The following is an 11717-nucleotide window of genomic DNA, read 5'->3' on the forward strand; positions in this document are numbered from 1 at the left end:
GTGCTCCCGGTGTGCGTCTGACCCAGGGATATGGAGACGGGAACTGTGCACCGTGCACCCGGTGTGGGTCTGACCCAGGGATACGGAGACTGGAACTGTGTACGGTGCTCCCGGTGGGGGTCTGATCCAGGGATACGGAGACTGGAACTGTGCACGGTGCTCCCGGTGTGGCTCTGACCCAGGGAAACGGAGACTGGAACTGTGCACGGTGCTCCCGGTGTGGGTCTGACCCAGGGACACGGAGACTGGAACCGTGCACGGTGCTCCCGGTGTGGCTCTGATCCAAGGATACGGAGACTGGAACTGTGCACGGTGCTCCCGGTGTGGGTCTGATCCAGGGATACGGAGACTGGAACTGTGCACGGTGCTCCGGTGTGGGTCTGACCCAGGGACACGGAGACTGGAACTGTGCACGGTGCTCCCGTTGTGCGTCTGACCCAGGGATACGGAGATTGGAACTGTGCACGGTGCTCCCGGTGTGCGTCTGACCCAGGGATATGGAGACGGGAACTGTGCACCGTGCACCCGGTGTGGGTCTGACCCAGGGATACGGAGACTGGAGCTGTGCACGGTGCTCCCGGTGTGGGTCTGACCCAGGGATATGGAGACTGGAACTGTGCACGGTGCTTCCGGTGTGGGTCTGACCCAGGGATACGGAGACTGGAACTGTGTACGGTGCTCCCGGTGGGGGTCTGATCCAGGGATACGGAGACTGGAACTGTGTACTGTGCTCCCGGTGTGGGTCTGATCCAGGGATACGGAGACTAGAACTGTGCACGGTGCTCCCGGTGTGGTTCTGACCCAGGGATACGGAGACTGGAACTGTGCACGGTGCTCCGGTGTGGGTCTGATCCAGGGATACAGAGATTGGAACTGTGCACGGTGCTCCCGGTGTGGGTCTGATCCAGGGATACAGAGATTGGAACTGTGCACGGTGCTCCTGGTGTGGTTCTGACCCAGGGATACGGAGACTGGAACTGTGCACGGTGCTCCCGGTGTGGGTCTGACCCAGGGATACGGAGACTGGAACTGTGCACGGTGCTCCCGGTGTCGGTCTGACCCAGGGATACTGAGACTGGAACTGTGCACGGTGCTCCCGGTGTGGGTCTGACCCAGGGATACTGAGACTGGAACTGTGCACGGTGCTCCCGGTGTGGGTCTGACCCAGGGATACTGAGACTGGAACTCTGTGAATCTGTTGTTGCTACTTGTCAGGGTCTCGGAACATTGAACGAATTACGCGGAGTATTGCACCCACCTGCAATTAAAACGGCCGATATGAACACGATCACCATTTGTCCGATAGCGAGATAGCTTCTCCAATGCGTATCTGAAATTCAGTGGACACATCCGTGTCAGACATGATGTCAGCACCCCGGGTACAGATCGCCAGAGAACCCTGCAGCACAGTGGCACATCGGTCCCACCGTCCATACCAAGCCGTCATGCATCCAGATAGGATGCTTTCTAAGCTTTCTAAGCTTTCTAAGCTAATTTGTCCAGGCTCGATGGGGGCATTCCACATTCCTCTCCCCTCCCCACCCCCCGACAGGCAGACGACACCTAAACTGAAAACACTTTCCACCGGCTCAAGGACAGCTTCTTACCGCGGTTATAAGACTATTGGAGTTCCCAGTACGATAAAGTGGACTGGTGACCTCAGAATCTTGGTGTGGCCCTTCCACCTTGTCTGGCTACGCGGCCCTTTCCCTGTACTATAACACCTATTGTGCATTCTCGTTTCATTAATGTGCCTGTGGAGTGAGTGCGATGGAACTGGGAGAGCGGTGTCGCAACGTCACTGATCCCTCCTTCAGGAAGGGGAAGGAGGGCGGACACGCTCCGGTCTACACTCGGTGACTAGCCGATGCTCTGGTGTGTGTTCCAGAAAAAAAGAGTGTGAGTCTCCACACCGTCCCATCACACACTCCCGGGGTCAGACACAGAGTGAAACTCCCTCCACACCGTCCCATCACACACTCCCGGGGTCAGACACAGAGTGAATTTCCCTCCACACCATCCCATCACACACTCCCGGGGTCAGACACAGAGTGAAGCTCCCCCCACACCATCCCATCATACACTCCCGGGGTCAGACACAGAGTGAATTTCCCTCCACACCATCCCATCACACACTCCCGGGGTCAGACACAGAGTGAATCTCCCTCCACACCGTCCCATCACACACTCCCGGGGTCAGACACAGAGTGAAGCTCCCCCCACACCATCCCATCACACACTCCCGGGGTCAGACACAGAGTGAAGCTCCCTCCACACTGTCCCATCACACACTCCCGGGGTCAGGCACAGAGTGAAGCTCCCTCCACACCGTCCCATCACACACTCCCGGGGTCAGACACAGAGTGAAGCTCCCTCCACACCGTCCCATCACACACTCCCGGGGTCAGACACAGAGTGAAGCTCCCTCCACACTGTCCCATCACACACTCCCGGGGTCAGGCACAGAGTGAAGCTCCCTCCACACCGTCCCATCACACACTCCCGGGGTCAGACACAGAGTGTAGCTCCCTCCACACCGTCCCATCACACACTCCCGGGGTCAGACACAGAGTGTAGCTCCCTCCACACCGTCCCATCACACACTCCCGGGGTCAGACACAGAGTGAAGCTCCCTCCACACCGTCCCATCACACACTCCCGGGGTCAGACACAGAGTGAAGCTCCCTCCACACTGTCCCATCACACACTCCCGGGGTCAGGCACAGAGTGAAGCTCCCTCCACACCGTCCCATCACACACTCCCGGGGTCAGACACAGAGTGTAGCTCCCTCCACACCGTCCCATCACACACTCCCGGGGTCAGACACAGAGTGAAGCTCCCTCCACACCGTCCCATCACACACTCCCGGGGTCAGGCACAGAGTGGAGCTGTTCTGAATGAACTGGGAGAAATCGAAGAAAAACTGCTGTTTTAAGTTCGTGAGGGAGATGGTTTGAAACGTCTCTCGAACATTTAAGTGAGCGGCTGGTTTAGTGTGGAAGCTTCGTTTTGAGTTTTTCTGCCAGTTTGGACGGGGTTCGTTGACAGCTGCCAACTGCATCGCACCCAGCTGTGGCCGCTGGCAACTCGCCAGGAAGCAGGTTCGCTCCAAAAATCGGAGACAAACGCCGTTGTTTGTCCCCACTGACATCGGGGCAACCTCCTTCGTCGGGATTCTCGTTTGGTGTTGGAGCCGAACCGTCGTTTGAGGCGTCTCGACCTCTCACGGCCTGGAAGTTTCTACAGGACTAACGGAGCCTTTCCTGGCGTTGGAATTTCTGGCACGGAGCCAGCAAGGTACCGTCGAGTACAAACTTTTCCCGCCAGTTACTCAACTCGCTCCAGGACTTTATAACCAGCACCGGCATATAATTCTCGATTCGGACACACAAGTAACATGCCGGACCGGTCTCCACGGAGTCGCAGGCCTTCGGGGAGTTATGCAAAGGCGGCTGCCTCTCCAGCCTCGGACAACGCCCTGTTTCGGTCGGTGAAAGTTGAACGCGGGGTGCAATGTATTTTGCATCTTGGAATTACCCTGGAACAGTGCGCGGAGGCCACGGAGGACTTGTTGGGGAGAGATGGTGTTTTGGCCGCTGAGAAGGAGTTCGGGAAGGCGGTGTTTTACCTGAGGAATGATGAGTTGGTGCATCGGGCCCTCAGTAGGGGGATCACGGTGGAGAACATCTTTTTACAGATGGAGCTAGTGACAGCTCCCACACAACGCATCGTCCTCGGTCACGTACAGCCTTTCATCCCCAACGAGGACCTGCTTCCCGCATTGGCCCGCTTGGGGCAAGTACGGTCAGAGATAACTGCCATCAGGCACAAATTTAAGAGACGCACCCTCCGTACCGTAATCTCTTTCCGGCGACAGGTATTCATGAAGCTGGAAAGGGAGGACGAAGTTGAGGGCCGGTTTACTGTCCGGCACGAGGGGGTAGATTATCAGGCGTATTGGAGCTCTGAGCGCCCACGGTGCCATGCGTGCGGGGAGGTGGGGCACTTTCAGAGGGACTGTCCTAGCACCCGAAAACCCAGAGAGTCCACTTCGGGACCTAGTGCCCCAGCTACCTCTGCCCCTGATCCCATTCCTGCGCCTGCCCCTGCTCCTGCCCTTGCCCCTATCCTACGTCTGATTCAATCCCTGCTCCTGCCCCTGTCGTACAGGCGGGTGATCCTGAGGCTACGTGCAGGGAGGCCCAGGCGAGGGTCGGGGTGGAGTCTGTGCGGGGAAGGAAAGCGAGGAAGAAGTCGAAACACGTGAAGAAGTCGGCCCCCGAGACCGCAGAGCTCACGCCCATTGACCTGAAGTGGAGAGGGAGGCTCGGGGAAGTGCACAGTCGGGCGGGGTGATGGAAGCGGGGAGTAACACTCCATCGATGAATCCCACACCTGTGTGCTCCTCCCGCTTGAAGAGGAGATGGGATTGTTCCCCCAAGAGGGCAGAGAATGCAGATGAGGGGGAGTCCCAGAAAGGGGTGGGGATCCGGGTGGGAGTTGTGTCTAACCCTGAATCCCCAGATGTAGCCACCAGTCCTGTGGTGGGTGGTGTGGTTGTGCATGAAGCTAGTGCTGGGCCTGTTTGCACAACTAAAACAGACCTGGAACTCTCCACCCAGGACTTAGCAGTAAGCGCCTCCCTGGGGGCCAGTGTATTAAACAGTATGAGCGGAGAGGAGACCAAACTCTCTCTCTGTCAGCATCAGGCTGCCGGTGAATCCCTTGGACCAGAGCTGCTGGGGTCCCCCTCATACCTGTCTCCTGGGGAGGGTGATATAACCTGCATGCCGACCCCATCAACTAATGGCCTGCAGGGAGTCCCCGGGGATTTTCCCTCCATCGTCGTAACTGTGGATAAGACTGATGCGACGGTGGAGCGGGAAGGTATGAGGGAGGTACCCGCTGCGCACTGTGGGTTACAGAGGCAGCCACCTTATACAACACATGAGGAGGAAGATGGGGGATCTATCTGAAATGAGGGGGATTCATTTGACAATGAGACAATGGACATCCTCACCCCTCCTGAGAAATCCCCATTGATAGCAGTGGAGGAGATCAGAGAGTTTATTAACTCCTCCGTGGGTGCAAAGCATCGGCCTAAACGAGCCTCGCTTCGCTGGCCTAGCATGCCGAGGCTGGTGAAGTCCCTGAGGGTCATCCTCAGACGGAATGGGAAGGGGAAGAGGAATGCTGTGTCGGGGAATGACAGACGGCAGCTGAAATCCTTCCTGGATGACCTGGTGAGGGAAATCAGAGCGAAAAGCAGCCGCGCTCCTTCGGGAGATGGTGGGTCACAGGGTAGCGATGGTAGCAGTCGGGCCCGGAAAGCGAAGAATATTCTTGGTTTTCTTCGGGAGAGTGCGGCTGAGGGCGCCATCGCTCTCAGTGGGAAGGGGACTGGTGCTGAGGCCTAGTGTGCTCCCGACATGAAAGTTACCATAACTAGTCTCAATGTGAACGGTAGCAGGGGTCCTCTCCGCATATATAACAATCTCTCAGTCCTCAGGGATGGGGGATACGCGGTGAGTTTCCTGCAGGAAACCCATGCCACCCCGGGGAGACGAGTCCGCTTGGCTCCAGGAGTGGCAGGGCGGGGTCTACATGAGTTACCTTAGTTCCGACTCTAGCAGAGTGGCGATCCTGGTGGCCAGAACCTTCCGGCCAGAAATCGTAGGAGTCCAAGCATCGGTGAAAAGGCTAAAGGAGCCAGTCGGCTCCTTTGACTTGGTGGACAGCTGGCGGAATCTTCACCCCGACTCTAGCGCCTTCTCCAGAAGATCTAGAGAGGGGGGTTTCCGGATAGACTGCCTGTATATCTCTCGGGCTTATATCTCCCGCGTGTCGGCGTCCTCCATGCGCCCGGTGTCGTGCTCGGATCATCACCTTGTGTGGATGGAATTTACTCCTCTGCACCCTAGGGTGGGATCCGGGTATTGGCACTTTAACAACCGGCTGCTGGAGGACAGCCGATTCCGGGATTCATTCCGAGCGTTCTGGGCCACCTGGAAAGGGAGACGGAGAGAGTTTGGCTCCCTACGGCTGTGGTGGGATGTGGGCAAGGCCCACATCCGGTTTTTATGTCGGGAGTACACTAGGGGGTCGACGAAGAGGCGGGGCTCTGAGATTGAGCGGCATGAGAGAGCGTTGCTTGACCTGGAGTCCCGTCTTGGTTCGACCGGTGGAGACCATCAAACGTGGCAGGAATACCAGGAGAAGAAGGACGCACTCAGGAATCTGCAGCTTCAGCAGTCCCGAGGTGCATAAGTGAGGTCGCGGATCCAAATGCTGCAAGATTTGCACCGCGGCTCACCCTTCTTCTACACGTTGGAGAAGTGGCAGGGAGTTCAAAAGCAGCTATTGGAGCTACTGGCTGCTGATGGCTCCTCCATCACGGATCCTGACGAAATTATCGAAGAAGTCCGCACTTTCTATCGGTCCTTATTCTCACCAGATCCGTCAAATGCGGGGGCGTGCAGTGAGGTCTGGGAAGATTTGCCAAAGGTCAGCCCTGATGACGCAGAGCGTCTGGACGTTCCCCTGAATCGGGAGGAGCTGTCTCCTGCCCTTCAGCAACTCCGGAGGGGTAAATCCCCTGGCTTAGATGGTCTGAGTGTGGAGTTTTATCAGGCTTTTTGGGATGTCCTGCGGGATGATTACAGCCTTGTTCTAGGGGAGAGCCTAGACACCGGGGAAATGCCCCTCCCATGGCGGAGAGCTGTTGTGGTCCTACTGCCCAAGAAGGGAGACCTACGCCTGCTAAAGAACGGGCGTCCAGTCTCCCTCTTGTGCGCGGACAACAAGATCTTCGCCCGGGCAATGGCGAACCGTCTTGGTTCAGTACTGAGACAGGTGATTCATCCTGACCAATCTTACACAGTCCCGGGCCGATCCATCCAGGACAATGTCCACCTAGTACGGGACCTGATCCACCTGCACCAGGAGACTGGGTCCCGGGCCGCTCCATCCAGGACAATGTCCACCTAGTACGGGACCTGATCCACCTGCAGCGGGAGACTGGGTCCCGGGCCGCTCCATCCAGGACAAAGTCCACCTAGTACGGAACCTGATCCACCTGCATCAGGAGACTGGGTCCCGGGCCGCTCCATCCAGGACAATGTCCACCTAGTACGGGACCTGATCCACCTGCAGCGGGAGACAGGGTCCCAGGCCCCTCCAGCCTGGACAATGTCCAACTAGTACGGGACCTGATCCACCTGCACCAGGAGACTGGGTCCCGGGCCGCTCCATGAGGACAATGTCCACCTAGTACGGGACCTGATCCACCTGCAGCAGGAGACTGGGTCCCTGTCCGCTCCATCCAGGACAATGTCCACCTAGTACGGGACCTGATCCAGCTGCAGCGGGAGACTGGATCCCGGGCCGCTCCATCCAGGACAATGTCCACCTAGTACGGGACCTGATCCACCTGCAGCGGGAGACTGGGTCCCGGGCCGCTCCATCCAGGACAATGTCCACCTAGTACGGGACCTGATCCACCTGCAGCGGGAGACTGGGTCCCGGGCCGATCCATCCAGGACAATGTCCACCTAGTACGGGTCCTGATCCACGTGCAGCAGGAGACTGGGTCCCGGGCCGCTCCATCCAGGACAATGTCCACCTAGTACGGGACCCGATCCACCTGCAGCGGGAGACTGGGTCCCGGGCCGCTCCATCCAGGACAATGTCCACCTAGTATGGGACCTGATCCACCTGCAGCAGGAGACTGGGTCCCGGGCCGCTCCATCCAGGACAATGTCCACCTAGTACGGGACCTGTTCCACCTGCAGCAGGAGACTGGATCCCGGGCCACTCCATCCAGGACAATGTCCACCTAGTACGGGACCTGATCCACCTGCACCAGGGGACTGAGTCCCGGGCGCTCCATCCAGGACAATGTCCACCTAGTACGGGACCTGATCCACCTGCAGCGGGAGATTGGGTCCCGGGCCGCTCCATCCAGTACAATGTCCACCTAGTACGGGACCTGATCCACCTGCACCAGGAGACTGGGTCCCGTGCCGCTCCATCCAGGACAATGTCCACCTAGTACGGGACCTGATCCACATGGACCAGGAGACTGGGTCTCGGGCCGCTCCATGAGGACAATGTCCACCTAGTACGGGACCTGATCCACCTGCCCCAGGAGACTGGGTCCCGGGCCGCTCCATGAGGACAATGTCCACCTAGTACGGGACCTGATCCACCTGCAGCGGGAGACTGGGTCCCGAGCCGCTCCATCCAGGACAATGTCCACCTAGTACGGTACCTGATCCACCTGCACCAGGAGACTGGGTCCCGTGCCGCTCCATCCAGGACAATGTCCACCTAGTACGGGACCTGATCCACCTGCAGCGGGAGACTGGGTCCCGGGCCGCTCCATCCAGGACAATGTCCACCTAGTACGGGACCTGATCCACCTGCAGCGGGAGACTGGGTCCCGGGCCGCTCCATCCAGGACAATGTCCACCTAGTACGGGACCTGATCCACCTGTAGCGGGAGACTTGGTCCCCGGCAGCGTTTCTTTCTCTTGACCAGGAGAAGGCGTTTGACCGGGTAGTCCACAGTTTTCTGGTGGGCACTCTGCAGGCCTTTGGGCTCGGTCCTATACTCTGCCGCTGAGTCCCTTGTTAAGGTCAATGGATCACTGGCAGCGTCCAGTCTCTTCAGGAGGGGAGTACGTCAGGGGTGCCCCATGTCCAGTCAATTGTACGCGATCTGTGTCGAACCATTCCTGAGCCTCCTATGGCGAAGGCTGACAGGTCTGATTCTGCGTGGAGGTCGTCCTCTCGGCCTACGCCGATGATGTACTCCTCATGGTGACAGATCCCGGTGACCTGCGGAGGATGCGCGAGTGCCAAGAAGTTTTCTCGGCAGCATCCTCCGCTAGGATCAACTGGGCGAAATGTTCCGGCGGGCGTCAGCCATGCTGCTTTGCGGAGTCTGCTCGGCTTCTATCAGGACCTACTGAGAGTCTGGAACATGGTTGTCTCAGGCCGGGAATCCCCTCCTCTGGCAGAGGGCGGGGTCCTGGCCGACCCTTGACATGTCAGTGGCAGGTGGACTCCCTGCCGGAGGAGATGAGAGCTTTTGAGTGGAGTACTAGGCATCTCCTCTATCTAGGAGTCTACCTGAGTCCTTCTGGGGAGACCTGGCTGGCGAACTGGCAGGACCTGGAGACGACTGTCATGACCCGGCTGGGGCGCTGGTCAGGCCTTCTCAGGGTGCTTTCCTATCGAGGCAGGGTGGTGGTCATAAACCAGCTGGTGGCCTCCGTGTTGTGGCATCGGGTGTTCACCTTGGCCCCTCCTGCCCCGTTTGTGGCAAGACTGCAGAGGAAGTTAGTGGACTTCTTCTGGGGCAACAGGAAACACTGGGTCTCTGCAGCGGTCTAGAGTCTCCCAGTGGGAGAGGGCGGACAGTCGCTGGTGTGCGTCCGAACGCAACTGGCGGCTCTCCGCCTCAGGACCCTGCAGAGATTCCTGGATGCCGAGCACCCTCTCAGGTGGCACGTGTTGGCGACTTTCTTCCTCCGGAGGGGCTGCTGTCATCACGAAGACTTGCGGCTACCACCGGCGGGCGTCAGCCATGCTGCTTTGCGGAGTCTGCTCGGCTTCTATCAGGACCTACTGAGAGTCTGGAACATGGTTGTCTCAGGCCGGGAATCCCCTCCTCTGGCAGAGGGCGGGGTCCTGGCCGACCCTTGACATACCTCAGTGGCTGTCGGTGCGGCTCAGTTGTGTGGACCGACTCAGGCCGAGCTGCTGGTCGGGCCCAGACCCCGCAATCTTCTCCGGGAGCCGTGTCCACATAACTTGAGCTGTCTCTCATCGATACCCACCGTCCCATTCAGGGATGCAAGTAGGAGGTATCTGTATGGGCTGCTACTCCACATCCTCCACTTCCTTGCCCTTGTTCACCGTCCCGACACGCCATGGCGGTCGGTCTTTCCACCCGGAGGTGAGGAGGGTCCCCACTGGAAGTCCCTCTAGGAAAGGGTTCTTCCCAAGCACCTGGGGGATCTCGGCTGGAGGGTGCTACATAGGGCAGTGCCCTGCAGTAAGTTCCTCAGTTTGTACATGGATCTCCCACCCGCATGCCACTTCTGCGGGCTGGAGGAGACCGTGTACCACATGTACATGGAGTGTGTGAGGCTGCAGCCTCTTTTTGCGTATTTGCGTGAGCTGCTTCTCGCCTTCTGGCTGCATTTTAGCCCCACCCTATTTATAAACGGTCATCCAGTAAGGAGGGTGGCATGGAGGGATGAGAATGTCCGAGTCAACTTGCTCCTGGGGCTGGTGAAATCCGCCATCCGTGGCTCTTGGAAACGGGTAGCGGGAGGATCTCCCCGGGCAGACTGATGGTAATGTTCGTGCCCGGGTAAATATGGGAAAAGAACACGCGCAGTCCACGGCGACCTTAGAGAAGTTTCGAGACCATATGGGCTCCGGGGGTGTAAATGCCATCGTGGATACAGATGGCAACATTCTGGTGTAATGTCTATTGTCTATTCGTAGTTTCTCATTGTGTTAGTCACTGTTTTGTATATTGTATAGCACCGATATTTGTAATAAAGGAAGTTTGTTTAAAAAAAAGGGGGTCAGACACAGAGTGAAGCTCCTTGAATCACAGATTCCTGGGGCCAGGCTCAGAGACTAACACTGTGAAGGACAGAATACACTGAGTGATGGCACATAGACACCAATACATACCTTGTGAAGTTGATTCAATAGGATCCAGCTCTGAGAGAAGACAGAACACAAGAGAAGTCAGTACATATTTCCGTTACCCGTGTCCTCTCCCACCGGAGATTGTCCAGTGAGACTGTATGGGTGGAACTCAGAGATAAGAAGGGGGCATCACATCCAGAAACAGGTGGGAATTAAAGCAGGAAACATGTTAGTCAACGCACTGAGTTGGGATGCCATCAGAGAGGGAGGCAGGAAGCTGACAGAACACCGAGAACTGGTACAATTTCACCAGGAGGTGTGTGGTAGGTTGGGTCCCACCCACAGTATTGGGCACAGTTTGGTCCAGGTATTGGAGTGGGAATGGACTGGCATTGGCAGTGGTCCAGGAGAGGTTCACAGAGCTCACTCCCGGGGCTGGTGGTGTGCCAACACCCCGAGTTTAGTCCAGTTAGAAGTTCCAGGGTAACCGTCCTGAGATATCTCAAACCCTGAGGGGACGGGATACTGGAGATGTTTCCCCAGAGAGAGGGTCTCATTCGAGTGGACACAGGATTGGGTGAGGGAGGAAGGCATTGAACACTGAGGTGGGGACTTCTGACAGAAGGTGGGAATACCAGGAATTCTATGCCCTGGAAAGTGGTAGGCAGATGTGGTAGGAGAGGGAATGGGGTAAATGTTTGTTAGGTCAACATGTGTGGGATTGAGGGAGATAGCAAATTGGGATAGGGGTGGGACAGATAAGTTGTGGTGCGATAGGATAGAGGGGCTGAATGGCCATCTTGTGTAGTCTTGTAACCTTACATTCACACAGGCACCAGTTCGCACCTTCTGTGGCTGATCCAGAACCTTCCATGTCTGAGAGACGAAACGAAGAGGGGACAGATTAGTATAATCTTTCCATTACGGATCCACCCACCTTACAACCCTCCCCACCCCACACTGACACACACACACACACACACACACACACACACACACACACACACACACACACACACACACACACACACACACTGACAGACAG

The 11717-nt window shown here is 57.5% G+C and overlaps 1 long non-coding RNA gene across 1 annotated transcript in view; it reads right to left on the reverse strand.

Annotated features, from left to right (window-relative positions):
• Nucleotides 1-1221: 1221 nt before the first annotated feature.
• The window catches only part of LOC132390310 (uncharacterized), a 32456-nt gene continuing 21960 nt past the window's right edge, over nucleotides 1222-11717 (reverse strand). The window contains exons 4-6 of the long non-coding RNA XR_009510862.1: nucleotides 11519-11548; nucleotides 10715-10744; nucleotides 1222-1330 (exon numbers count right to left, since the gene is read on the reverse strand). This is a non-coding gene — a long non-coding RNA (uncharacterized LOC132390310). The remainder of the gene's footprint in view (nucleotides 1331-10714; nucleotides 10745-11518; nucleotides 11549-11717) is intronic.

The sequence above is a fragment of the Hypanus sabinus genome, unplaced genomic scaffold (assembly GCF_030144855.1).
Source record: "Hypanus sabinus isolate sHypSab1 unplaced genomic scaffold, sHypSab1.hap1 scaffold_854, whole genome shotgun sequence".
Classification (NCBI taxonomy): Eukaryota; Metazoa; Chordata; class Chondrichthyes; order Myliobatiformes; family Dasyatidae; genus Hypanus; species Hypanus sabinus.